The sequence below is a fragment of the Ambystoma mexicanum genome, chromosome 8 (assembly GCF_040938575.1).
Source record: "Ambystoma mexicanum isolate Mex_15411 chromosome 8, UKY_AmexF1_1, whole genome shotgun sequence".
Taxonomy (NCBI): domain Eukaryota; kingdom Metazoa; phylum Chordata; class Amphibia; order Caudata; family Ambystomatidae; genus Ambystoma; species Ambystoma mexicanum.
The window spans coordinates 591,665,114-591,690,656 of NC_090929.1; the positions used below are offsets into that span (position 1 = coordinate 591,665,114).

General features: G+C 44.0%; 1 long non-coding RNA gene across 1 annotated transcript in view; it reads left to right on the plus strand.

Annotated features, from left to right (window-relative positions):
* The first annotated feature begins 10,129 nt into the window (after window positions 1-10,129).
* LOC138472229 (uncharacterized) overlaps window positions 10,130-25,543 on the plus strand; it is a 395,307-nt gene continuing 379,893 nt past the window's right edge. The window contains exon 1 of the long non-coding RNA XR_011268575.1: window positions 10,130-10,267. This is a non-coding gene — a long non-coding RNA (uncharacterized lncRNA). The remainder of the gene's footprint in view (window positions 10,268-25,543) is intronic.

Genomic DNA, 25,543 nt, shown 5'->3' on the forward strand with positions numbered 1-25,543 from the left:
ACAGGCGCAGTCGTCCCTGTCATGTTCGGCTGGAATGTGACAGCCACTGGTACATCAAAGCATCTCAAGAAGGGGGAAAGCAACACCCTCCTCCGGCCATGGCCAGCATAATTAAAATATCAAAGGCTCCATGGATCTGCTCTGTTCTATTGTAGTTCTGTGTGGTGGCAGCGCGTACTGATGAGTTAATTGAAACAGGCCTGTGAAAGGGCTTGTTCACAGAACACAAGGGGCAAGAAACGCCATCACCTCTTTGATATGCAATGTGTCAACTTGAAGCTAGCTCCCACCACTCCTGTATGAAGGGCAGTGAATGGCATGTCTGGGTCAACTGTTTACAGTAGGCAACCCCTATAGGGAGACTCCCTTTCACAGGGAAAAAGTATGTGATTTGATGGAGACAGAAAGTCTGCTCTTGCCACAAACTTCAAGGAAGACCTGCACTTTGATCTGGAGTCACAGAGAACTCAATTAACCAGAGAGACACTTTGATCCACAACAGACAGGAAAATGGGTGGGACTTAGTAGTACTTTTCCTGTTACAAAGCACTCTGGTTATGACCTCACGCATAACGGAAGATTGTTGGTGGGGATGCAGGATTGGTTCATTAAGGTAGGCTTATCCTGCACCAATCTCTGGGGCCCGTTTGGCTTTAAAAAGGGTTGAGACCCTCTTTTGGTTGATCATCCGACTACTTCGGAAGGAGTAAGAAGGAGGACTCATTTGGACCCTGGCTGAAGCTACAGTCTGCCTGCGCCAGTGAAGGAAGGCCATCATTTCCAGGAGGGAAGCAAGATCCCTGCCCTAAACATCTCCCAGGGAACATAGGCAGATACTGGACTCAGAAGATCCATCCATCAGCTCCGGAACCGGTACCCAGCCAGCACACAGCGTGCCCTGCTAGGCTGTGCCAGCAAGATTCCTAGGTGGGAAGTGCCAGAGAGTCTCTGAACAAAGGACAAGGCCGTTGCATGCAAACACTTTCCTCAGCTTTGGCCTGTCCGTCTTAAAGGACCACAGAAGCCCTGCGAAGAAGCTAGGAGCAGTGCCACAACAAGCATCAACCAGCGCCAATCTTTTAAGGAGATTTTCAAGACAGTCAAGCCCTGGAGCCGCAACCGGTAGCACCACTGATTGTTGTCACGCTGCAGTCACAAAAGCTGTCCGAGACACCTCAGCCTGCGTTCCAGATCCGCCAACCAGCACAGAGACAACGCTTCTTGACCCTGAGTCACTTTGTAGGCCAGCCTGTAGCCGTCTGTCCAGCCTCGCTTGCCAAACTGCCTCCTGCCTGATACCCACAGCTGTCTTGTCGCAGGAGCTGCAAAGCGTCCTGGAACCAACTCGACACTGTCAAGCATCAAGATCCTCTCAAGCGGCAGGTACATTGTGGTTCTGTCCCCCTGGTTCTTCTCCGTAGGTCCCTAATGACATTCACAACCTCTTGCTCCCTTGGTGCTGAAACCAAATAACCTTGAACAGTTGAGACCGATTGCTTTAGCGACACCCTCCTGTCAGTATCCAGAGTGCATGCCTTTCCTTCGTGAAACTGTCTGTCCTCTGTGTTCCTTTACAGGGTGAGTTGAATTTTGTAGTGTGCTAGAACTGTCTCTTGTAATAATAATAAAGTAGATATTTGTATACAACCTTGACTGGACAGTCACTTTTCTCATTGGGTAATAATTGTATTTTCACTGTTTTGCATCTAACCAACGATCCACGACTTTGCAGAGATAAGCCTGCCGTTAAGTCCACGTTACCAAAATTGGACAATGAGGTTTATAATTTACTTGGTTTTCCAATCTGTTTGTATCCCTTCTGGTGTACTAGAGGTGTGGGGCTGATTGATGGTTTAGAAACCGATATTCATCCCAAGACCACTGGTGCCCTGGAAGTTGATTCGTCACAAAATGTCATCTAGATACAATCTCATGTGTCACTATCAATTATTCCAGATGCGAAAAGTGTCAAATTCATATGGGTGTATTTCCTTTGTATCAGATCACCTGGGAAGCCAAAGAAGCTCCTGGCAGTTGTAGCTTAAACGAGCTCCTCAAATGGCAGGCCTAACAAATCATACCTCCATACTGCTCTTTCCGCCATAACTATTGTTGCAAAATGTGTGTAACTGTTGTCTGAGGATTGGATGCCGATCCCTGTATCACTACATAATCCCACTGTGTGCTCTTGCACATATCTATGGACCACTGGTGCCCCCGGAAGTTGATTTGTCACAATAGGTACATGAACACAGTAAAGCAATACATTGAAAACAAACATGAACGTTATGTGAGTCCAATAAGGTCAAATATCAAAACAGAAGTCATTATTGGTGTGGGTTTGCGTAATGTAACAGGAACAGGAAAGGGGGTAAAGAAGAAAAGGAAAAAACAGTAGGCACGTTAAATAATACTCTTGACCATATCCATTGAGGACATGTCTCATCTGGTATGCCTCGGTCTATAATATTGAGGTACTTAATGCAATGAAACCCCTGTCATCCGTGTCTTTGACAATCTATAAATAAAATATGTTCATCTGTTGATATGCCAAGGTACAGTATTGGTGATGTATGTGATGGTACGTGCGTAGTCGCTATTCGCATATATGTTGTGACTCAACGGTCAAGGCTGATCGTTCTGTCAATAAGAAATGTAAATAACGATGTATCAGGATGTGAATTATGGTCAGCCGAATTGCTGCATATGTTATACATCGCTGAAAAAACAATTCCACCAAAACTGCAGAATGCATCCTATTTTTATTTTTTTATGTTTTATTTAGAAATTAGTTTATTACAAACTTTTTTCATTATTGGTATAACTAGTAGAAAGCTAATAAAACAGGATCTCCCAACATATTAATAAAAGTTAATTTCGCCATCAGATCACCATTTTATATCAAAGCATATTCCGTGGTGTTTTGCAGTTACTCTAATATCTGAGCCGACAATTCTAGCCAAAATTCAAGTACTGTAAAAATAACTGTCTTTTCTTTGCCTAGTAAAATATAATTCCAACGATCTTCTAGTTTATACACGGCTATAGTTTGTGAGTATCTTTGTGTGTATTTCCTTCTTGCTGGAGCTAAGGCTTTGCACTCTATGAGTAAATGATGTAAGGTTTCAACTATTTCGTTATTGAGGCAGCACCGACAGGTGTTCTGTAGTTCAGCAAGTTGTTTCATTTGTCCCAGCAGTTCTCGCGTGCGTAAGAGGTTCCATCTGAGTCGGAGAAAGAGATCACAGAATTTTGATGATGGGAAAAGTTGAAGATAAGGAGGCAGTTGATTACGTTTTCGCGCTTCCATAGTACAGGTAATGACATTCTGTATGTTGCTTTCTGACTGTGTGTCTGTATCCAATCGTTGTTTTGAATTTTCCTTTTTATAGCCATCGGATTTTGTTTTAGGGTATCCACTGAACTTCCCAATGCATCAATCCAATATTCACAGCAAAGTTTCCATGTATTTAAAGTTGAATTAGTCGCAATGTTAGGCCTAGTTCTCAATATTTCCATTGCTGGAATATCATCATCAATAATGGTTCTACGGTACAGATCTAATGGCTTGCATAGAATTACGGAATTCATTGATTGTAGGTCAATTTTGAAGCCTATTCTCGCTATCAGAAATGCTTTGGACAATGCCAGGACTTTGCGCCAAAACAGACCTTCAAGCTTATCCCAAATTTCATGAGGTAGGTTTGAGATTGTTTCAGCTCCATAGTTCAGGATTGGGATTACTTTCTGGTGGTAGAATGCATCCAATTGTGTCAGATATGGCTCCAAGAGTCAATAGTACTGACAGATGCTCATCACTGAGTGGTGCCGTTCTGGTTAGCAATCCTAATAATGAGGATCCCTTTGTGCAGAATGGGGCTGTTGAGTCATTAACATGCTTGCATGCTCATCTGAGTGGGTGTACTATTGGATGAACCAGAGCTAATAGTGCCTGTGATGTCCTCAATTAGAAAGAAATGGGAGCTTAGAATTTTAAAATATTCTCTAGGTGATTTCATGTCTCACCTGCGACTCATAGAGAGATCACTGACCATCTTAATGGCATGGATCACATAGATGGGATCAAACACTAGCATTATTATATAGAACACCCCAACATACAACACCATACATTCGTTTCTGCCACATAGCTTCAGTTATTTACAATGAGAGTAAAAAAGATACAGAGGAGACTTCAGACAAATTACATATTGCACATAATAATTTTGAATTTACAGGTATTATTGTAACCCTTACATAGATCAGTACTGACAGCACAGGATCAGTTCTGTTCTAAATTATTATTGAGCAATCTTGCAAACAAGAAGAGTCATGCGTACATAAATCCAACTTGATCTATTGTGATGTCACGCGCAGTACGCGTGACGCAAAACCTGAGTATATAAACATTGCACCAAAATAGTGCCCGTCACCCATCACGGTAAAGACCCTGTGAAAACAGCCCTACTGTGACAAGTCCACACAGACCATGAAGAAACCCAAGCCACGACTGCATATTCAAACATAGAAGATGGAGTAATGAGGCTCAAGCCTCGGTATCCAATAATCACTGCTGATGGATAAGAAGCGGCGCCCGTTGCGACAATAAGAACCTCATAGACGCCAAACTTGGCTTCACCACTGACAAAAAGAACTCATCTTTGTCATTTATAGTGTATTCTGCATTCGAGAATATCTTACAGTTACTATGCTCCCTTTTTTTGGACTGTGGAGCCACATGCATCAATGCGGTCACAATCACTTGAATGCTCTCTATAGTCTCCTTTCCCCTTGAAGCATTTGCTAAATCTCTTTTTTCCTAAAATGCTGAGGACCCTGTGACATTACCTCAGATGAGTGCTTACGCCATCCTTGGAAGCAGCCACACCAGCACCCCATGAGGCCCAGCCACATCCTTATCAGAGAAATCCTGATTGTCTCGGAGCCCCGGCCCACCAGAAAGTTATACAGCTGCTCCTCCTGGCAGTGGCTGATCTACCAACCCCTGGGCACCCATAACCTGCTTAGTCAACAAGGGAAGCTCCCCCATTGTAGCGTCTGTGAAAGCATTGATATATGCTTGTGGGCTACATGCCCCCACAAGACCTGAGATAAGCCATTAAGCATTGTACCAAACTCCATAGCTTTGTTGGTAAACCTTTATGTCAGCTGCACTACCATGTTCACCACTGAGACAGTCAGATAGACCCGAGGGCAAACCTGCTGCCTAGTTGTGGGTAGGGCCTACTCACACTCTGGACAAACGGCTGATAAAACCCCTGCCTTCAGGTTCCAAGACTCAAGCACAGCCCCACTATAAGGCTTGGTCTGTTCTCTGGTGTTCTAATGCCTTCTTAGAGCTCATGTGACATTTACAACCCACTCTGCCTTCTGTCTCGTGGCTTATGTCACTAAAATTAGGGGTGGGTGAATTGGCTTGAAAAAGGTTTGAGCTGATCTAAACAAATGGGTTCCTACGCATATCAAAAGATTCTAATCACTTGCTTGCAAGGCTTGAAATGCTTCAAACTTTTCGAACCAGAATTCAAGACGCTCATATAGTTATGATATTTCATGATTCGACGCCAATACAGCTCTTTGGTAACACTGAATTCTAGTATGCTAGACCGGTATCCTAGAATTCAATATTATTTGTGGTTAAGGAAATTGGTATAATGTTGTTTCATCGCCTGTCATTTATACGACTGCATTTTAAACGTGTACGAAATTACGTAAAGGGGCAGATAAGGGGTTGTGGGGTTCGTGAATAGTAAAAAATAGGTGGCGGAGGTGAATGTCATCCAGGTCTCAGTAATTGTAATTGGTTATTTATAAGGTGCCTATTACCCAGAGGTTTTTAAGCACGGACATAGGGATCGAACCTGTGTTACTCCGCTTCGTCTTGCTTCCAAGACAAGCGCGTTGCCAGTGAGCTATCCTCCCGAGACCAAAGATGACGTCCAAGTCATGTGTGATTATGTCCGGGATGTCAGCTGCATGGCTGATTGCTAAGCCGATTTTGGTGAGCATGGTGTAGTGGTGGGTGATCGAGTGCTGATGGAGGTCTGGTTCCATGTGATAATAATCCCGCAAAAATGTCACCATACAAGAATGGTGCTGTTTTTGTGCGGTGATATTGCCCCGTGGAACGTGCAGGGCAGAACAACCCTGCAACCCCCACATTTGTTTTAATGGAGGGAGGGACATCCCCTGCTCCCATTTACCCCATATATTATCTCCCTAAATAATGTCACCTATGCTGTTTCCCGGCGACTATATGCATGGCAACATTATTTAAGGGGATAATATTACGTGATACCAGGGTCTATGCTGATGTAGGTGAGGTTGCTGTGATGCAGTGCCCATGGTGTTGCTTGTGAGTGGTGTGGTTGGCGAGGAGTGATGATTAGCCCCACACATGTTCCTGAGATTGGTCTACCATCATTCCATTAAATTAAACATGTGAAAAAGCCCAGGCGAGCGCACAGGCACCATGCAGATGCAAATTCCTCAAAGTCTAGCACTTTAAGGGTCACCCATACCGGAGCTAAACCCACCAATTGCATAATTGTCTGTAAAGACCAACCCGCCTCACTAGCGTGAGTGGGGGTTTAGATTCTATTAAGAGACAAAGAGGTGAGTATTATGCAAAACAACCAGCAGAATAGATTAAACATGTTTCATCATTGACTATGATAAGATTTTAAAAACGAAAACCTTTCTGCATACATATGCCGGAACACTCAACCCAAGATGGTAGCCCTGGGAAAATCCAAACAGCCAATCGGGCTCAGTGTCCTCCTAAAGTCCTCCTCAGTCCCTTGTCCTCTTCTGAACTTGAAAATACAGCCCAAACCAGAAGAGCTATCCATCCCGAAAGGGAACTCCATGCAAAAATGTGTACCTTCCTCTTCCTCTCCGAATGCATCCGAAAGATCTTCTCATCACTCGAACACTGCAAGGAAAAGAGAACAATGAGAGTGGGCCGAAGGGATACTACTCGCCTCTATGTCTTTTAATAGAATCTAAACCCCACTCACGCTAGTTAGGGGGGTGTTGACCATTCTCTGTTGCGACCAGAGGCTTCCGATTATGGAATTGTAAAGCTCCTGCAACACAACATTTGCCACATGCTGAATCTTTTTGTGATAACATTTTTTAAATGTAGACTCCTTAGAACAATCGCTGCACAGAGAATTTCTTCCAATCTGTCCCCTAGCAAAACTGATTTAGAAGCCATACACCTACTAGCAGAATGGGCCCCAAAGATGGAAACATACACCCCGCCTCCTTCATGACCCATCACACCCAGCGAGCTAACATATCTGAGGAAACTGCCTTAAAAAGCTTTCTGTAGGAGATTAGCAGCGGATAGGTGGACAGAGATTGTAACCCACCAGTCACATGCACATAACACTGTAAACATTTAACCACACATAGTTTCTGATCCCCTGGAAATCAGGGACAAGAAACCAAGGTAGTCGTACACTTCATCCTCTGGGTGATACAAAAAGGTCACCCCCTCAGGAGAGTTAATTTTGTTATCCACATCCAATGCTTAACATCAGAAACCCCTTTAAAGTAAATAAGACCTAACAACATTGTTAACTTTGTGGACAACCGTTGAAGTGACAAATTCTCATTAGACGTCCATGACTGAAATAAACGGAAAACTATGTTAACATCCAAGAAAACAGAATACTTAGCCTTAGGAGGAATCTTAATCTGCATAGACGCTAACTCTACCAAAATATGCCCTGTCGAAATGGCTCAACGGAAATTATTAATAGTTCTATAAGCCTTTCCCTCTTTGAACAAAATAACTAAAAACTTAACCACTTCTACAGGAGGGGTAGAAATGGGATCGACACCCCCATCCACGCAACAGCCCACCTAGCATGCCCACACTAATGAGTAGGAAGCTTGAGTGGACCGAGACCGTGAGTCTGAAGACATGACAAGTCTCTCCCAAAAGGCCCGCGAATGCCAAGACTTGTAGAAATCCTCCATGCCATGAGAGGTAGAGGATCTTTCAATATTAGCTTGTGGCAACCCCCTCCTGTATCTGTAAGGAGAAGAGGAAAAGCCTGGGCCATCTATTAACAGCTCTTGACAGGTTGAAACCACACCTGAGACGACCAAAAAGAAGTTGGGAGGACTAATGAAGCCCTTTGTCTGCGCACCTGTAGCAGAACTCTCGGAATCAAGGAGAACAGGGAAAACACATAATCCTGGAGATGCATACAGTCTTTGAGAAACGCATCCACTGCTAAGGCCCCTGGATTCGGATGCCAACGGAAAAACTAGGCAATTGAGGTGAGAGGCAGAGGGATCTGTGTGAAAAGGACCCCAGAGGCTGGAGAGAAGAAGGAACACTTCAGTGTTCAGCTTCCAATCAATTCCGTCGCAGAGGTATCTGGTGTTCCAATTCGCTACCATGTTGACCAAGACTGGGAGGTACTCTGCTTGTAACATTATCCAGAGATTGAGGCAAAAATGCCAAAATTCTCTTGCTATATCTGCTAGGCCCTTGGACCGTGTTCCCCCAGATGGTTGATATATCGAACCGCAGAGAGATTGTCCATTTTTAGCAAAATGCAACAATTTGTGTCTTCTGCAAAGCTCTTCACCGGTAAGGAACCCGCTAAGAGTTCCAGACAGTTAATATGAAGAGACTGCTCTTGAACAGACCACTTCCCTCCAGTAGAAAACTCCTGTTTTCTTGCTCCCCCGCCTCTTACTCTGTTATCTGACTCTAGCACCTTGTCGGGAGTGAATTCGAAGAAGGCTCTCCCGTTCCAGGCTTCCATGTGTAGTAGCCACCATTGTAACTCCTCAGCTGCACCCGGAGACAATCTCCCGATTTGAGAATATGGAACTCCGCGGCAGAGATGACTGGCTTTAACCTCTGAAGGACCCTGTAATGCATTGGAGCTGGGAACATTGCCTGAATCGAGGCTGACAACATTCCATTCACCCGGGCTAGGATCCTGAGCGAGAGAGACCGCTTCTTTAGAATTTACTTCATTTTTTTCATTCGCTTCTGTGGAAGAAACAGAGATACCCACGAAGGAGAGATCCAAGGAGTTCATGTAATTCAATGCCTTCATAACCACCCATGGTCGAAACACGTGTCGGCAAATTTGATGAACTATGCCATGCATCAGGGAAACCTGGCCAACAAGAAATCATTAAATGGCGACCCGTTTAACTAGAATTAGTAGTGAGACTATTGTCAGAAAAGTGCAACACCAGCAAAGTAATCATACTTCTTCTATACTAGGGGGATCCAGGGGTTGGATCCTAACTTTGCATGGGTGTGCAGCTATCACTGAACATCGCTCTTTGCATCAACTAATTCTTACCCAAGCGCACTCATTGTCCAATTAGCCCCGATTAGTTCCTGTTTTTTAAATCATTCGAGTTTGCATCACGCACCCCACATTCTGTCTCTTGATCTCCTGCACATTTCTCTTCAGCTTTTTTTTTTATTCAAATAAAGCTTTCAAAATAGTTTATTATTTGTGTCAGTCTTTGCGTTTTTGACTTTTCGAGGCATTTTTTTAACACACTTTGGCCCTTCTGATCACTGATAAGAGATTTAGGAAGAACAATGACTAGCGTGAAATAAACGGTGACCGTGTACAATATATATTGCGAGGTGTCGAAATCACTGCCTTTTAGTTTAGTACGGGAATGCGCAAGTAACCCCATGGGGTTACACCAAACATACAAGCGCACATTTTACACTAAACAACTGAAAATGCGTATGTATGTAAATAATGAATGTAGCGTATAATAGCATTAAACATCCACTAAGCGGCCAGGCTCTGCTCAACACTGTGGGAGAGTCACTGGGTGCACTTTGAGCTAAATTGCACTGCTTTTATAAAATCACTTTTAGGATTTGAACTCCGTCGAACCATAATTTGGTCGGCAGCTCTAATAGATCGTGTACACTTGTCAGCTTCAGATGTTGGTGGAATTGGCCCCTTCCCCCACCACACGCTCCAGTCCCACCCCTCCCTATTCGATCCTTGGTGTGGTCTGTCAAGAGGTGGGCGGGGGCTTCCGCACAGAGCTGCACGCGCCAGGCGCGTGCGCAGTCTCCACGCGCGACTTCAGTTTGCAGAAGCAACCGCCACTGGCCTGCAACCCCACTTAATTAGCAGCTACCAGAGCGCACGCGCCCGCGTCAGGTCCCTCATCTCCAGCTGTAGCACCAATGAGAGCTGCACGCGGCAGCGACCAACGTTTGCAGCCAGAGGTGGGTCGTGATAAAATTAGGAAAATACGTCAAAGGCGAGAGGCGACTTTGGGTCGCTGAAAATGGTGTGACGAGTAATTAAATGAATAGTGTATTTGTGTGATTAGAATGTGAGAGATTGTCGTAAATAGGAAGTAAACTTCAGTTGTGTTTCCGTGAGCAAAAGTGCACTGCCACCTATACATAAGAAATATATTTAAATGGGGCGAGAAGGAGGGCTAATTTAGTTAGCGTCATGCAGAGATGTGCTCATGTGAAGATTGTGACGGATGGAAACATATATTTAAGCCGAGAACAAGGCATAGTCATGGAATGATGGCGGGGATGATCAAATGAGGAGTTCTGGGGACGTATCTTTAAACCTTAATCGACGAAGACCATATTTAAATGAGGCGACAACTGCCCTAATATTACGAGGACAGACGATGTAAAATGGAGCGTGGCAGGCATTGTGTCCTATGTGCGGGACAGGGGGGTTACTTTCTCCAATCCATGGCAGCACTGAGGGTGCAGCCGTGTCCATGTTGTGCTAGTGTCTCCCGTGTGTCATGCGTGGTGAAGGTATTTTTATTCAGTGTCCATTTTATAGGTGGAGTGAGTGTGGCGCAGTTTCCACCTATTTCCATTCAATTTTCTGAGGGGTACTTCCGAGGTGGCTGTGAACCTGATTAATAAGAAACGAGAATGAAATAATGGGCTGGACCTCACAGTTGGATTTAACATTGTTTTAAAATCCAATCCGTTTTCTTGATTATTTGAGGGATATGTATAAATAATTTTGTGTTGCATCAATTTTCGTTTTCACGCTAATCCCCACTCACCTGCACCACAACGGTGGTGAGGGGGCTAAAGGGGGCTTTGGTGAGGTTGTAGGTGGAGGAATTGGAAGTTCGAGAAAGTAAAAGGCCATTACCATATTGCTTGTAGGGCCGTATCTAAGAAATGTGTTTAACTTGAAGGACACTTTCCTGCGTGGTGACCACTCATTTATATTGCCTTATTAAGGGCTTGCTCATCAATCCCAGAGAAAAGGCAAGACCAGCAGGGATGGAGCGGAATCCCCGCACACCAGGTCAGTGCATCCCTTTCAAAGCAGGCGGGGTTGGTGTTTTATTCGGCACGTGTTAGGCTGGTGACTTTGGATAGCCAGAAAAGTTGAGTAGTTGGTTTGCTGATCTTGGAAGAGTCAAAACTCATGTCTGACTCTGATAGGATTTTTGGAAATGGCATGCTAGTATATTACATTATTTGTCCTTCTGAAATGAACAGATTTTGGGGTGAGAATTGTGTAGTAATTCTAAGGGTTTATTCCAGGCATCATCTAGAGTGATGCGATGGATGGCAGACATGAGTGAATATAATTTTAAGGTGGAGTATTTACCTAGCACTAAAAATATGGTCGCAGATGGTCTCTCTCGTTTTCCCCGTCAAGATGTATATGTGGAAAATTCAAAACAGGATGTGACGAGTGATGAATGTGTATTGGTGGCCAAGGTGTTTCCGGCTGTCAATGAGCAAGAATGGGGTAGAGAGTGTGCTATGGACCCCGTATTGAACAACATCAAGACTGCTCTCACTACCGGTGCTGGCATGGATGGATTGGACAAGTACTTCGGACAAGTATGGTCTGAGCTGTCTGAGGGTCCGTGGGGCATTGCCAGGGGTACCAGGTTAATACCACCTGAATCTCTTAAGGCCAAGTTGGTGAAGTTGGCTCATGAAGGGCACATCGGTAGATCTATGACGAAGAGAAGGCTAAGAGAAGGGTATTGGTGGCCCAAGATGGATGAGGAGGTTGAGAAAGTAGTCAAGGATTGTGTGGCTTGTTCAGTCAGTGATAAGAGTAGGACAACGTCGCCCCAACCTGTACAGCCTGTGGAAGTGCCGCAAGACGTGTGGTCGAAGGTGGCCATAGACATTATGGGTCCAATGGATACTTTGGGTGGAAGCTTCAAGTATTTTGTAGTGTTAGTTGACTATACATCTAGGTGGGTGGAGGCCACGGCCCTGTCCTCTGTCACCACTGAAAAGGTGATTGACTTCTTGTCAGCAGTGTTTGACAGGGAAGGGGTTCCTGCTGGAGTAGTAACCGATAATGGCCCCCAATTTGTATCAGTTGCCATGCAAGAGTTCCTCTCAAAACTAGGAATACGTCACCATAGGGTGGCTTTGTACAATCCTGAGGCCAATGGATTAGTTGAACGGATGAACCGGTTTGTGAAAGGGGCGGTTCAGTTGGCACTTGCGAATGGTCTGCCGTGGTGCAGTGTTGTGACTGAAGCTCTAAAGGCTTACAGGGTTACCCCTTCATCATTTACCGGGGTGTCTCCATTCGAATTAATGAGAGGTAGAAAACCAGGATCTAAACTCCGGGTGGCCGCTCTTGGGGGTGGTGTACAAAGTTGCATCAACATGCAGGAAGTTCTTGACAAGGTGCGTGTTAAACAATCCCGTTTCAGGGAATCTCAGCTTGCCCAAAAGAAACCCCTGCGTGTAAAGGTTGGTGATCTTGTAGTGGTGAAAAATCCAAGAATTGTAGCCAAAGGTTTGTCCAAATTTATGAAGCCATGTGTTGTGACCAAAGTAGGTCATGGATATGTTAAACTACAAGATGGTACCAGATGGAGTTTGAGGAGGGTGGTCCTGATTAAGGGAAAGATGGCGGATACTAAGGACCAGTGTTGTGAGGGAGGTGGTGATACAGTTGGAATTGGTCCAGAATGTGCGTCTGAGAGTGTGGTTCCCCTACAGAGTGATAGGACTGAGACAGTTCATGTGCAGGCTACTCGGGTGGAGCATGGAGGTATGGAGGGGTCTGCCTCGGAAAGTGATGATATTGCACCATTAGAAAAGGGACATGGTGATAAAGGAGAGGATGGATATGCTGAGTGTGATTCTGAAGAAGGTGCTCTGGGTTTGACTGGTGAGGAGACAAGGGTTGTAGAGGAGCCTTCAGTGCTTGTGTCAGATAATGCGGGTTTGGTTTCACAAGGAAGGAGACTGTGTGGGAATTCTAATTTAGCAGAATCCTCCAACGAGGTGAATAATCGCCCAACCCGAATAAAGCAGATTCCAGCGAGGTACAAGGATTTTGTTTTAGAATTTGCAGATGATTAATTTTGAATGTAAATAATTATCAATATTCCATATAGATATGTCTTTTCTGCATATTAATGTTTCGTTATTACTTTTCAATTTCCTTAAATTTATGTTCATATTTAATGAATATTCATTGTGAGGTTTACGGGGGGAGATGTGTAGTAATTGCTCGCGCTTCCGCGAGCCCTTTCCTAAAGTTCTAATGTGTGGAACGTTGAGGGATGAAGGTTCCGGGTGGCGGTTGGTGAGAAGGGAAGGAGCTGGGAGGAGAGGATGTATGGCGTTCGGGTCTGAAGAATAAAGATATTCAAACATCTTACATGTGTGGGGAACTACGTTATTACAAATTGTCTTGGAGAAAGTGACCCAAAGAGCTCACACAGGAAGCCCCCCTTTCAAGTTGATAGGTCAGGACCTGCTTCCAGGTAAATCTGGACAGGGGAGTACCTAAAGATCGGTGCTGAGAAATCTTTATGCTTGATACTATATGCTTGACTGACTGTGCTTTTGCTACTGCTGAGCTTAAAGTAAACTTTGTGGAAGATGCTGGGTTATGTAAAGAAAGAACACACTTTCAGAAAGCAATTCAGTTAAATGAATAAACATTGTAAGGTCCAAATCAGGGTCATTAAAGTAAATGAACATGTGTTGATGTGTACAAAACCATTACATAAAAATATATAAGAAGGGAAACAAAGACTGTCCCTCTAAATATAGGCCAATCACAACACTAGGCACAGGCAGTAAACTGAGTCCCTGGTATTAAGAGATCTGGACACTAATCGTTTCATAAAACAACAAACTGGTTTCAGGAATGGCACCTTAATCTATGGATTTATCGTTCACTTATTATCCCACACAGCAGCATCCAAAAAGCGTACGCCTCTTTATGTGGCTTGTATCATCATTTCTCAGGAGGTCAATTTGGTAAATAGGGAACAAATATGGCAAATACTAAAGCAATGGAGTCTAGAACATTCTTATGCATATCCACTCAAGGACAAGGTTAAGAATGAGGCTGAACATGCAGGCGGACACAACAAAAGATGGTCTGTGGCAAGGATGTGTGCTAGCCCCCTACTATACGTATCAGATGGGAGAATTTCTCTCTCATGTTCAGCCTTTGTTCCCCCACTGTGGGGGGACAAAAATGAGTTGACTGTTAACATGCTCACGATGTACTGTTTATGGATTACACCCAGATAGGCTTACAACGTTCCTTTGTGCAATATACCACTGAGAATGATCTCAAATTAAATGAAGCAAATACTTAAGATCACAAGATCCTCAAGAGATATCTCCAAGAATAATGGATACACACAGAGAGCAGGGAAATACACTTCACAAACTACACAGAAACTGATCTATTTAGGATTTCACTTGAGATCTAACCTGTGAAAAGACTCACTAATGTTGAATTTAGTCCTGAAGGTAAAAGGCTTCATATCACAAATGAAACAGATTAATTATCAGTATGGCCACTTTTTGATTCAAACACTGTTAGACATTTATACATTGAAAGTTGTGCCTTATATTCTGTATGGGAGTTAAATCCCTTATCTCTTTGGAAGCAGGGGATGTTGAGGAAAAGGTATTGTCGTTACCAAATTGTGTACCGATTGGGTTCCATGTCATTTCACCATTAAGTAAGTACTTCGATGTAATTTTCACCTCAATTTATTATAATTTGTTTTCACTACTATGCCTAACCCCTCCCGCTGCCCTTTTTACCCTTTAACCCACAATTAGCTATATTTATCTAAGTCATTTCTAAGTAATCACTTTGAATTAAGTTGCTTCAAAGTAATTACAGACGTTGAAACCACAGGATACCCCAACCACATTCCCAAGACATGAAGTGGGGTTTATGTCCCCATTAGGCTGGTACCAATAAAGATTGTTACAACATTATAGAAACATACGTTTTTTATTGTAAAATAGTTTACATTGAACTTTATACATTCTCAATCAAAAATGATAAAAGAGAGAATGAAAAAGACAGATTCATAATTCATAATGAACAATAAATACATACTAAAAGAAGAAAAGAGGAAAGAAAAAAGGATCGCTTTCTTTTTAAGACAATAATAAAAGTAAAAGTTGCAAACAGAAGCTGCAAGATCACTGCACATACATTTCATTCTATAAACGTTAACTTTTTTAGATATTGCACAATTTAATGAGGAGCTTTGAGGGCCTGCCTTGTAGCATATAGCACTACAAGCTCTCTGTGTTAAAATGTTTGAAATAATGTGCAATGGAATTAAAACGATCCTCACGATTATTCTGTAGATTATAGCAATATATCATGAGATGGTTCAGTGACTCATGGGGGTCCTGACAATATCTGCATTTTGCATTTGCTTGTTGGCCTCTGAGATAAAGACCTCTCCAGTTGGTAACAAATTAAAACGAAATCGCACAAAGGTGTCTACGAAGCACCTATCTGGACATTGCTATAGATGGCTAGGTAGGTCCCCTCTTGATTTACATTCTAGACTAATTTCTTTTGTTGGTCTGTATTTTCTCCAATCTTCACATGTCTTCACCCAATCAGTATCTAGTATTTCCTTTTTTTGTTTTTCCTGGATTTGATATTAACAGTTCTGTGGTTATTTCAAAGTAGGTCATCATTTGCTGACGCTGTTGGGTGAAACTGTGAAATTGTTTTTCCTGGTCCGTTGTTTGTGTTGTTTTATTAGCACATATAAAGAATCAGACCTATTAATCTTCCATTTACAAAATAGGAACCGCTTCTTCTTCTGACCGAGCGACAGTTGACTATATATTTCTAGTCCATATGTCATGGATGGGACAACTATGCTAGTGTAGAAGTCGACTACTGGTTTATAGTTAAATCGACAATATTTCAGTTTGATATAATTCATTTGTCCTATATAATGGGTTCCTCTTGCCCATAGAGCTGTTTTTCCGATCTTATGTTCTGATGGTCTAGTTAGATTAAACCCTAGACATTTTATTTGCGGAGTGACTACTATGGCAAACTTGTCGATTTTCCAAGTGAACTTTGTTTTCTTTCGTTTTTTCCCACTGTAGTACAGTATGTTTGATTTTGTTGGATTTATTGATAGGCTATCCAATTCAACATATTCATGGAAACTGTTGAGTAGCCTTTGAAGGCCATTTGGTGTTCTATCTATTAATAGTATATTGTCTGCATATGCCGCACATGCATTTTGTGGAGCTATTTTTGGGGCTATAAGTGATACTTTCTTGAGCGAATCTCCTACATCTGAGATGTACACATTGAAAAGGCATGCTGCAGTCTCCTGACATCTTATGCCTGACTGAGACTTGGCTCACTGATAGCTTGACTCCTATCTTTTCTGAGGCCCTTCCTGAAGGCTATAAACTTCTACACTTAGATCAGGCTGCCCCTCATCATGGCGGGGGAATTGCCTTTATATTTAATTCTAACTTGGTTATTACAGCTGTTCCTTCATATGACTTAAAGATGGAAGCCTTATTGTTAACTTAGCTACTGATGCTTCATATTCCATCCATCTTTTACTTGTTTATCGGTCTCCTGTCTCATAAACAGCCTTTTGAGTCAATTTTCGGAACTGGTTGCCTCATTGCATATTAGGTTTTCCAACTTGATTCTACAAAGCGACTACAATATTAGGCATAATATAGCTCCTGCTCTAGTTCATTTCTTTGACTCCTTTAATGATCTTGGTCTTCAACAAACTGTATTTGAAGCTGCCCATAGACTCAGTGGCATCCTAGATCTTATATTTGCAACAGAGCACTCTATTAGTGTGTTGTCAGTCAGGCCTGTCTTATGGTCTGATCACTACCTTGTTTCCATTTGGATTTTTGTGTCCTGGTCCAACTCCTACAATCAGACCTCCTAATGCCATGAAACGCAACTGGCGGAGCGCAAATCTGGGTAATATGGTTTCATACATCAATTCTACCTGAAAAAACACCCCTACTCTAGATTTGAGTGCACTTTCTATAATCCTGCATGCGGCTGCTGATTAAGTAGCCCCTCTTAAGAACACCCAGATGAGAAATTGTCCGTCGGCTCCTTGGTTCTCTGAGGACCTGAAACTTGACCGTCTGAAGGTCAGACAGGTTGAGTACAAATGGCATAGGACTTATACCCCTGCAGAGAGGACGGTGTTTCGACATCTCACCCATCAATATCATGCAGCAATTCGGACTGCAAAACAGGCCTTTTTTACTCATAAGGTTGAGTCTGCACTCAATCAGTCCAAAGATTTATTTTTAGTTGTAAAATCTTTCTCCTCGGCCAGCCGTTTTGGGCCTGGGGTTAAATCTACTCAGGGACTCTGTGATTCTCTCTCAGAGTTCTTTGAGACTAGGATTATTCACATCTGCAATCTTATTTCAGCAACTAACCCCAGTATGGGACAGGTGACTATGCCTGAGTCATTAGTTAGTTCTCAGGCGTGGTCAGATTGTCCTGTTTTCTCCCCGGAAGATGTCGGTGCTGTACGCAGATTGATATCAGCCTCTCCTTCTGACCCTATTACCCTTACTGTTCTCCCTGGCTTACAATGGCAGTTAATCACTCTTGCCAACAGGGTTTTATCCCTAAAGCACTCAAACGGGCCACTGTTATCCCACTCCTGAAAAGGCCATCACTTGATGCCGCCATCTTGGCTAACTGTCGTCCTATCTCACTTCTGCTGGCTCTGATGAAAGTATTGGAATCTCTTGTTTCTCCACTTCTTTCTTCCTTTCTTGAGTCTTCAAAATTCCTAAACTGTTTCTAGTCTGGTTTTCAGCCAGGTCGGGGGACCGAGAGTGTCCTGGTGTCTGTAGTTGACGATCTTACCATCCTGGTCTACCAGGATGGAGTTGGTGCTTGAATTTTACTTGATCTTTCTGCAGCTTTTGATACTGTAGACCACGCCACCCTTCTGCACCGCATGGAATCTGCTGGCCTTTCTGGCCCCGTCCTGGCCTGGTTTTCCTCCTTCCTTGCTGATAAGTCCCAAACTCTTTCACTCCCCCATTTCAATCTTCCTCTCGTGCACTGTTCTGCGGTGTCCCTCAAGGCTCCGCCCTGTCCCTGATGTTGTTTAACATCTATGTTCAGCCATTAATGGACCTCATCCACTCCCATGGTCTCCGGTGCTATGCCTATGCCGACGACACCCAGATTTTGGTGCGTTTAGATCTTGACCATGATGAGCTGTCGAAATGGCTGTGTGCCTGCCTGGCGGCCGTGGGGACGTGGATGGGTAGTAACTGTCTGAAACTTAACAGGGACAAGACAGAGGTTCTGGTGTTGGGATCTCCATATGACACTGCTCTTTGGTTTGCCTCTCTATGGCCCACAGGTGTTGTTCCTACCCCGGTCTCAGAGGTAAAAAAAACCTTGGGGTTAATCTTTCTGCTTCGCTGTCTATGTCGGCGCAAGCCAGTGCTGTGTGTAAAACCGATCACTTTTTTCTACGGGTTCTCTGAAGGATTTTGCCTTTCCTTCCGGTCCATCTGTGCCTATTAGTGGTAGCCTCGGCCGTACTTAGTCGCATTGACTATTGTAATGCCCTGTTTTTGGCCCAACCTATGGGGCTGGTGCACAGGCTGCAGCTTCTGCAGAATCATGCGACTAGGGTAGCTACACCCACCCCTTACCATGCTCGCATCACTCCAGTGCTTCGTGCCTTCCACTGGCTTCCTGTGGCCAAAAGGATCTACTTTAAGGCCCTCTGTTTGGTACACAGAGCAGTATATGGGCAAGGAGCTGATTGTCCCAGCTGAAAATTCCAATCCTATGTCCCAGGCCGCCTTCTTCATTCCAGCAATGCTCTGCTGGAGACGGTTCCGAAGTTCCACCTCTCTAGGATGGGTGGTCAAGCTTTTTCCGTTGCAGCAGCTAAATTGTGGAACGAATTACCAGTTGCCCTTAGACGCATTGAGAAGCATCTCCAATTTTGTCTCTTGGAAACACGTCTCTTTTAGGTTGGTGCTACTCATTAGTCTGTCCGCGTGTTTCCTTGTGCCATGATGCCCTTAGGAGACTGTGCATATTAGAAATGTTGATAACATGACATAACAACCCCTGCCTTACACCACGTTCCCATAGAACTGCGACATACAAGCAGGGGTGTTGCTAGGTCTGGAAAAGATCAGGGGCTACGCTAATGTCAGGACTCGGGGCTAGCTAGGCTTTTGGTTGTAGACCCTGAGCTTTTATCCGAGGCTACAACCAAAAGACCTGGGGCTATAGCTTCCTCAGCCCCCCCTTATCCCCCCGTAGCAATGCCACTGCCTGTAAGGGAGATATTCCTGGTGTGTAATCGGTGCACTATGGTCTCCTCTACATACCTCCTGCCACCCACCCAAGCATCACCAACAACTGAAGCAATTCTTTGCGCACAGCTTGCCCCATCAGCCTCTAGGTCCTGCATCAACTTTGAGAATTAGGTCTCGCCAAAGAAAAGGCAAGGTCCCTCTTCCAAATGTTACCTTCCTGGGCGGCAAGTCCATCAGATGGCCAGAAAATGGGGGATTGATAAAGGCACTCATCTGTCTGTTTGCCTTTCTCACTCGCCTCACCCTGCTCTTAAAATAGCTACCATCACCTCCAGGCATCTTTACCATTCAATGCTAATCTGCACTTGATGTTTTCCTATGCCGTACCTAATTTCACTGCTCCTATTGGCGCTTCAAAGAACTAAATTGTATATATTATTGTTGTTACCTAGCCCTTTTGTACCTACTGTTGGTGGACATTTATCACCATAAATATATGCGGTCTCCCATAGACTACATTGTATTTATTGTGATAATTACCGGCCTGCTTTGCAGGTACTCTTACTTGATATTGGCTGATATCAATTTTTTTGTGGCCACCACCAACCTTCAGTTCAGTTTCCTGGTTTGCCCCCTGTACTTTAAACCACCACCCTAATCATGCTTCCATTTATCCTCATCTTCTAGTTATTCTATCTCTGACTCTCAGAAAAATCCAGTCACACACATATATAGCACCTTAACTCTCCTCCACCTTATATCCGACCATATCAATATCCCCCCTCCTTCACAAAAAAACCTAGCAATGCACTTTCCACTTTCTCTCCAACCTCATCTAACCCTCTTGTCTCATTCTTGTTGTCTTCCCTCTCTCTCATCCTGCCCCAAAACAAACCGTTCCTTTTCAACAAGAGCACACTTTCCCCACCTCTCAGTGGAAACTATTACAGAAAGTAGGGCAGTACCTTAGCCATACACTTGCTATCAGCCCTTCACACCTATTACAAAGCCTTCTTTTCCTCCAATTGCCGATCTAAGAAGGGAAGCAAGGTAGATATTCTCATCCAAAAGAATGCCCCATCCCGCCCTCTTCTCTCTTGATTCCTTCTCCTACTCTTTTCAATGCATTGATGTGCCATTGCTTTCGTCAACTCATCTCACCATTATTCACATCTATGGCCTTTCCTGGTACTATCAAACTCTTTATCAATTGTGTACACTTCTAACTGCTCAGAACATTCACTGCCGTACCCATGGGTGACTTAATCCTTTCAAACATGTCAAGTCTGCCCTCTGCATTGTAATTGTTATTTATTTATAGTGCTCACCAGGCCCGTAGGCATCTGGGCGCAGTAAAGGTTACATAGTTTTGTATGCCATGGACATTAAATACAAATATATACAGATACAATTTGTGGCAGACATGGTCATCAAATACAGAAATATACAGGTACAATTTTGTGACAGCAATGTACATATATACAATAGATAGATACTGTTTCTTACTATAGTTTGCAGAAGAAGTCCTGGGATACAAGCCAGAAAGGTCACGGGTCTTGGGAGTGTAACCACTTCTTGACATTTGTCTTGAAGCAGTGGAAGGGAGATATGGCTCTTAATGAATCAGGGACAGCGTTCCATAATTGCGTAGCCAGGACTGGGAAGCTGGCGCCTCCTGTTTTTTTAAGTTTAAAATAGGGTATTCGGAGGCTATTGGATTGTGCTTTTCTGTTAGGTCGTTCTGCTGTGTGTTTGGTAAATCTGTCACTGAGGTATAGGGGAGCCTTATTAGACAGACATTTATGAGTGAGGTTGAGTGATTTGAGCTTGATTCTGTCGTTTGTAGAGAGCCATTTGGTGGCGCGTCTCACATGAGATATATGTTGAGTTTTGGGTATGCCTAGAGCTGCTCTTAGGGCATTGTTTTGGATTGTCTGGAGTTTATTTGTGTTGCGTTTAGTGGTGCCTGAATATAGGGTATTGCAGTAGTCCACTTTGTAGAAGAGTAAGGCCCTTGCAATTGTAGTACAGCTATCTGTGCACAAGAATGATTTACATGCGTAAATCAGCTTGCACGTATAGTTGGCGGCAGAAGCTGTGGCGTTGATTTGTTCGTTGAGGTTGAGAGCAGAGTCCAGATAGAAACCTTGACGTCCTTAGAGACTTTGATCTTATTTCCGTCAATGAGGACGGAGTTGTATTGGGTAGAGAGTTTGGTCAGCCTATTCAGAGAACCAACGACTAGAAGCTCTGTCTTTTCATCATTTAGGCATAAGCCATGGGTGGTCATCCATGTTTGTATGATTAAGTAGATTTTGTTAATGTCATGATCTCTGCTTCCAAAAGGTCAGGGTTTTCCCAACTCCCTTGGAAGCAGATCCATAACCCAGGTTCCGAGTGCCAACCAGTCCCAATTGGGACCTTTTGGACCCAGTCCTGGCGCCAGTGGCACCAGGCTCATAAATATGCCCAGTCCCAGCGCTGGAAGCGCCGGGCTCATAATGCTTGGGTGGACTTACCTTCAGCAGACCATGCTGCTTACTTGCCTGCCAGTTGAGCCTCTGATCCTCTTCTGTTTGGAACTACTTTTCCTGTTGGGTGGGGCTGGAGCCACTCCCTAGATTCAGAACACTGGAACTCTTCTGGAAGGCAGGAACTCTTTTCTTACCAGGAACTCTTTTCTTACTTAGGCGTGGCTGTGGAAGGAGACACCTAAGCACTAGAGGAGGCTATTTAAACCACACCCGGTGGATGAATCTTGCTTTGCGTTATTCTGCAACCTCTGCAGCAGAACGCTCATCGTGTCTTCTGCATCCGGTCCTGGGCCTAAGGAAAAAGGCTTACCATCCTGAATCCAGTCTTCAGCAACACCTATAAAGACAAGAAAGAACAGGTTAGCATTCCGGCATCTGAAAGGCAAAGGCTTACCATCCTGAATCCAGTCTTCAGCAACACCTATAAAGACAAGAAAGAACAGGTTAGCATTCCGGCATCTGAGAGACAAAAGTTTACCAACTCTTTGCACGCTCCGGAGGCCTTCGGCGCTGCATCCCGCATCTGAAAGACAAAACAAGGTGCGTTTAAAGACATTGGGGAACTTTAATACTCACGTGCCATTACTCCTTTCCACATCTAATCCAGTGGGTATTCCGGCACCCTGCAGCCGCTCCGAACTCGTACCTGCAAAATAAAAAGACAGTTAGAGCGCATAGTGAAGCAGGCAACAAGCGCTTACTTACGTGCTTCCAGGCGCTTCTATTCATCACACGGGCTCCATCTTCAACTCACTTCAGCCCGTCATCCGCCATCGCCGGAACCCTGCAAAACAAGAGACATCATTACTAAAGACTTTAAAGACATTTGAATGACTCGAAACTTACCGTTCGTGCAGTAAACGACAGACAGCAGTCCTCTGAAGTCAAGAGGCCTGCGCTACCTATCCAGTGAAGAAACTGGTTACAGCACCCTGCCCCGAGGCAGATGGAGAGCTCGGCATTCACTTACCTAAGGTGAGAGCGTTAACCTTTGGGGGTCTACAGGAGAGGAGAAGAGGAAAGAGATAGGGACACCCCAATAACCCCAGTTCATTAACCCCATATTTTCTATCTGCAGACATCTTACTCTACACGTCAGGCATACAGTGCACAGAGGTCCAGCCCAAAGAGCCAACCGGGTGCTACACATCACCTTTGAAGATACGGTAGTCGCCCAGTCAAGACCGGCGCCTCTGCGAGAATCAGGTGAGCGTTACAGTTAATCATGGTTACATCTTTGTCATAGTCTCCTATGGTAGGGAGGAGAATCTGGGTGTCGTCAGCATAGTTGGTGTATGAGACACCCAGATTATCAAGAAAGTTGAAAAGGGGCTTTGTAGATATATTGTACAGGGTGGGGGAGACAGAGGAGCCCTGTGGTACTCTGCATGTAATAGGTACCGGGTCAGCTGCAGCGGAGGGTGAGAAGACTCTCATGGATCTGTGGTCCAAGAATGAGCTTATCCAAGTGGTGGCTTCCTTGCAAAAATAAGTGGCTGTTTTAAGGTGATTGCACAGGACATTGTGGTCGACTAGGTCGAACATGGCGGATAAGTCTAAGAGGAGAACAATGGAGACTTCTCCATTGTTTTTTCGGTCGTCTAGTTGATTCTTCAGTTCGATGAGGGCCGTCTCTGTCCCATGTCTCGGTCTGAAGCCTGAAAGGCGAGTGCCCAGTAGGTTGTTGATCTCGAGATAAGCTTGAATCTGGAGGTAGGCAGCTTTATCAAGGATTTTGAGATGAAAGGGTACGGTTGTGATTGGCCTGTAATTGGTGGGAATGTTGGGGTCTAGGTTGTTTATTTTTAGTAGGGGTAGTTAGTACCCAGGCATCTTTGAGATTGGTTGGGACTGAGCATGATTTGAAGGAGGAGTTGATAAATGTGGTGATGAAAGGAGCAAGGTTTTTGGCAGCTTCTTCAAGGATAGGTGCTGGAAATGTATCCCCTAGACATTTAGAAGGTTTGAGGGAGGAGAAGATATTTTCAGCCTCGGTGGTTGAGATAGAGTTGAATTTGAATTGGTGACTGGGTTTGGTTTGTTTGAGGAAGGTTTCTTGCAATATGGCTTCTTGTATTTCTAGGGCAATCTTTTGTAGCGTGGCTTTTTTGGTACTCATTTCTTCTTGGAGCAAGGTTATTTTATTGCATAGGGCGTCCTGGATGTCTTTGCAACAGGGTTTGTTTTTGATGTATGAATCTCTGGGAGTGACTGGTGATTCCAATTCCCTTAAGATAGAGAAGATTTCTTTGGTGCTTGAGCTGGCTTTTATTATTCTTTCATTAAAGTTGTCTTTTTTAGTTTGAATAATCTCCTTTCTGTACTTATCAGCCAGGGAGGTGAGAAGGTGCTTATTCTGATCTGTCGGATTATTTTTCCATTTGGCCTCAGCATGTCTTTTCTCTTTTCAGAAAGCTTTTAGGCTGGGAGTAAACCACAAGTCTAAGTGAGCTATAGGTTTCTCTTTGCTCAGTTAAGTGGTCCAATGGAGTCAATAGCAGAGTTAATGGTGTTCTTGTACAGGTCAACCAGATCCATAGGATTGGATTGTAGGTTCACAGAATTGGTGATAGGTTGTAATAATGTTAGGAGGTAAGGGACTGTAATATTTTTCCTATTTCTAGTTACAGCAGGTGGCGCCATGGGTCTGGTTGAGTTGGTTTGGGAACTATCTTGGATGGTGAATGAGATCAGATGATGATCTGTCCAGACGCATGGTTCAGAATTTGTTATGCAGGAAAGGCAATTGATCTCTGAAATCCAATCCGGGATGCAACCTTTTGCGTGTGTAGGTCTGTTGTTCCTTAGAGTGAGGCCTGCTTCTGTGATGGTATTAACTATGATGGTGCCATTGGTGTCGTTGGGGTCGTTCAAACCTAGGTTGAAATCTCCAAGTAAAATAGTTTGGGAGCCGGGTTTGGTGTCGGTATTAAGGAGGGTCGTTATGTCTTCTTCAAAGGTTCCTAGCGACCCTGGGGGGCGGTATACTACGTGCATGGAGACAGTGCGAGAAGCAGATAGACGTAGTTTGACTGAAAGTAGTTCAGCGGAGAGCAGAGGGGTGGATTCCATTTCTCTCATATCAGGGCTGGATTTGCATATGAATGCTATGTCTCCTCCTTTAGAAGTTTCTCTGTCTTTCCTAATAATGGTGAAATTCTCTAGGACAGCTAAGGATAGGGCAGGGCCAACTGCTTTGTGGAGCCAGTTTTCTGTAATGGCTAGAAAATCTAGCAGGTTGGTTGTAATGATGTCAGCGATTTCTGTGGCATGGGCAACGAGAGATCTGGCGTTGATGAGTGCTCCACTAATTTTGTGGGTTTCCTTAGTCTTTATATTAGTTGGGCTTTTGTGGGGGTGTGATAAATGTTCCTGAGTAGGTTTAGAG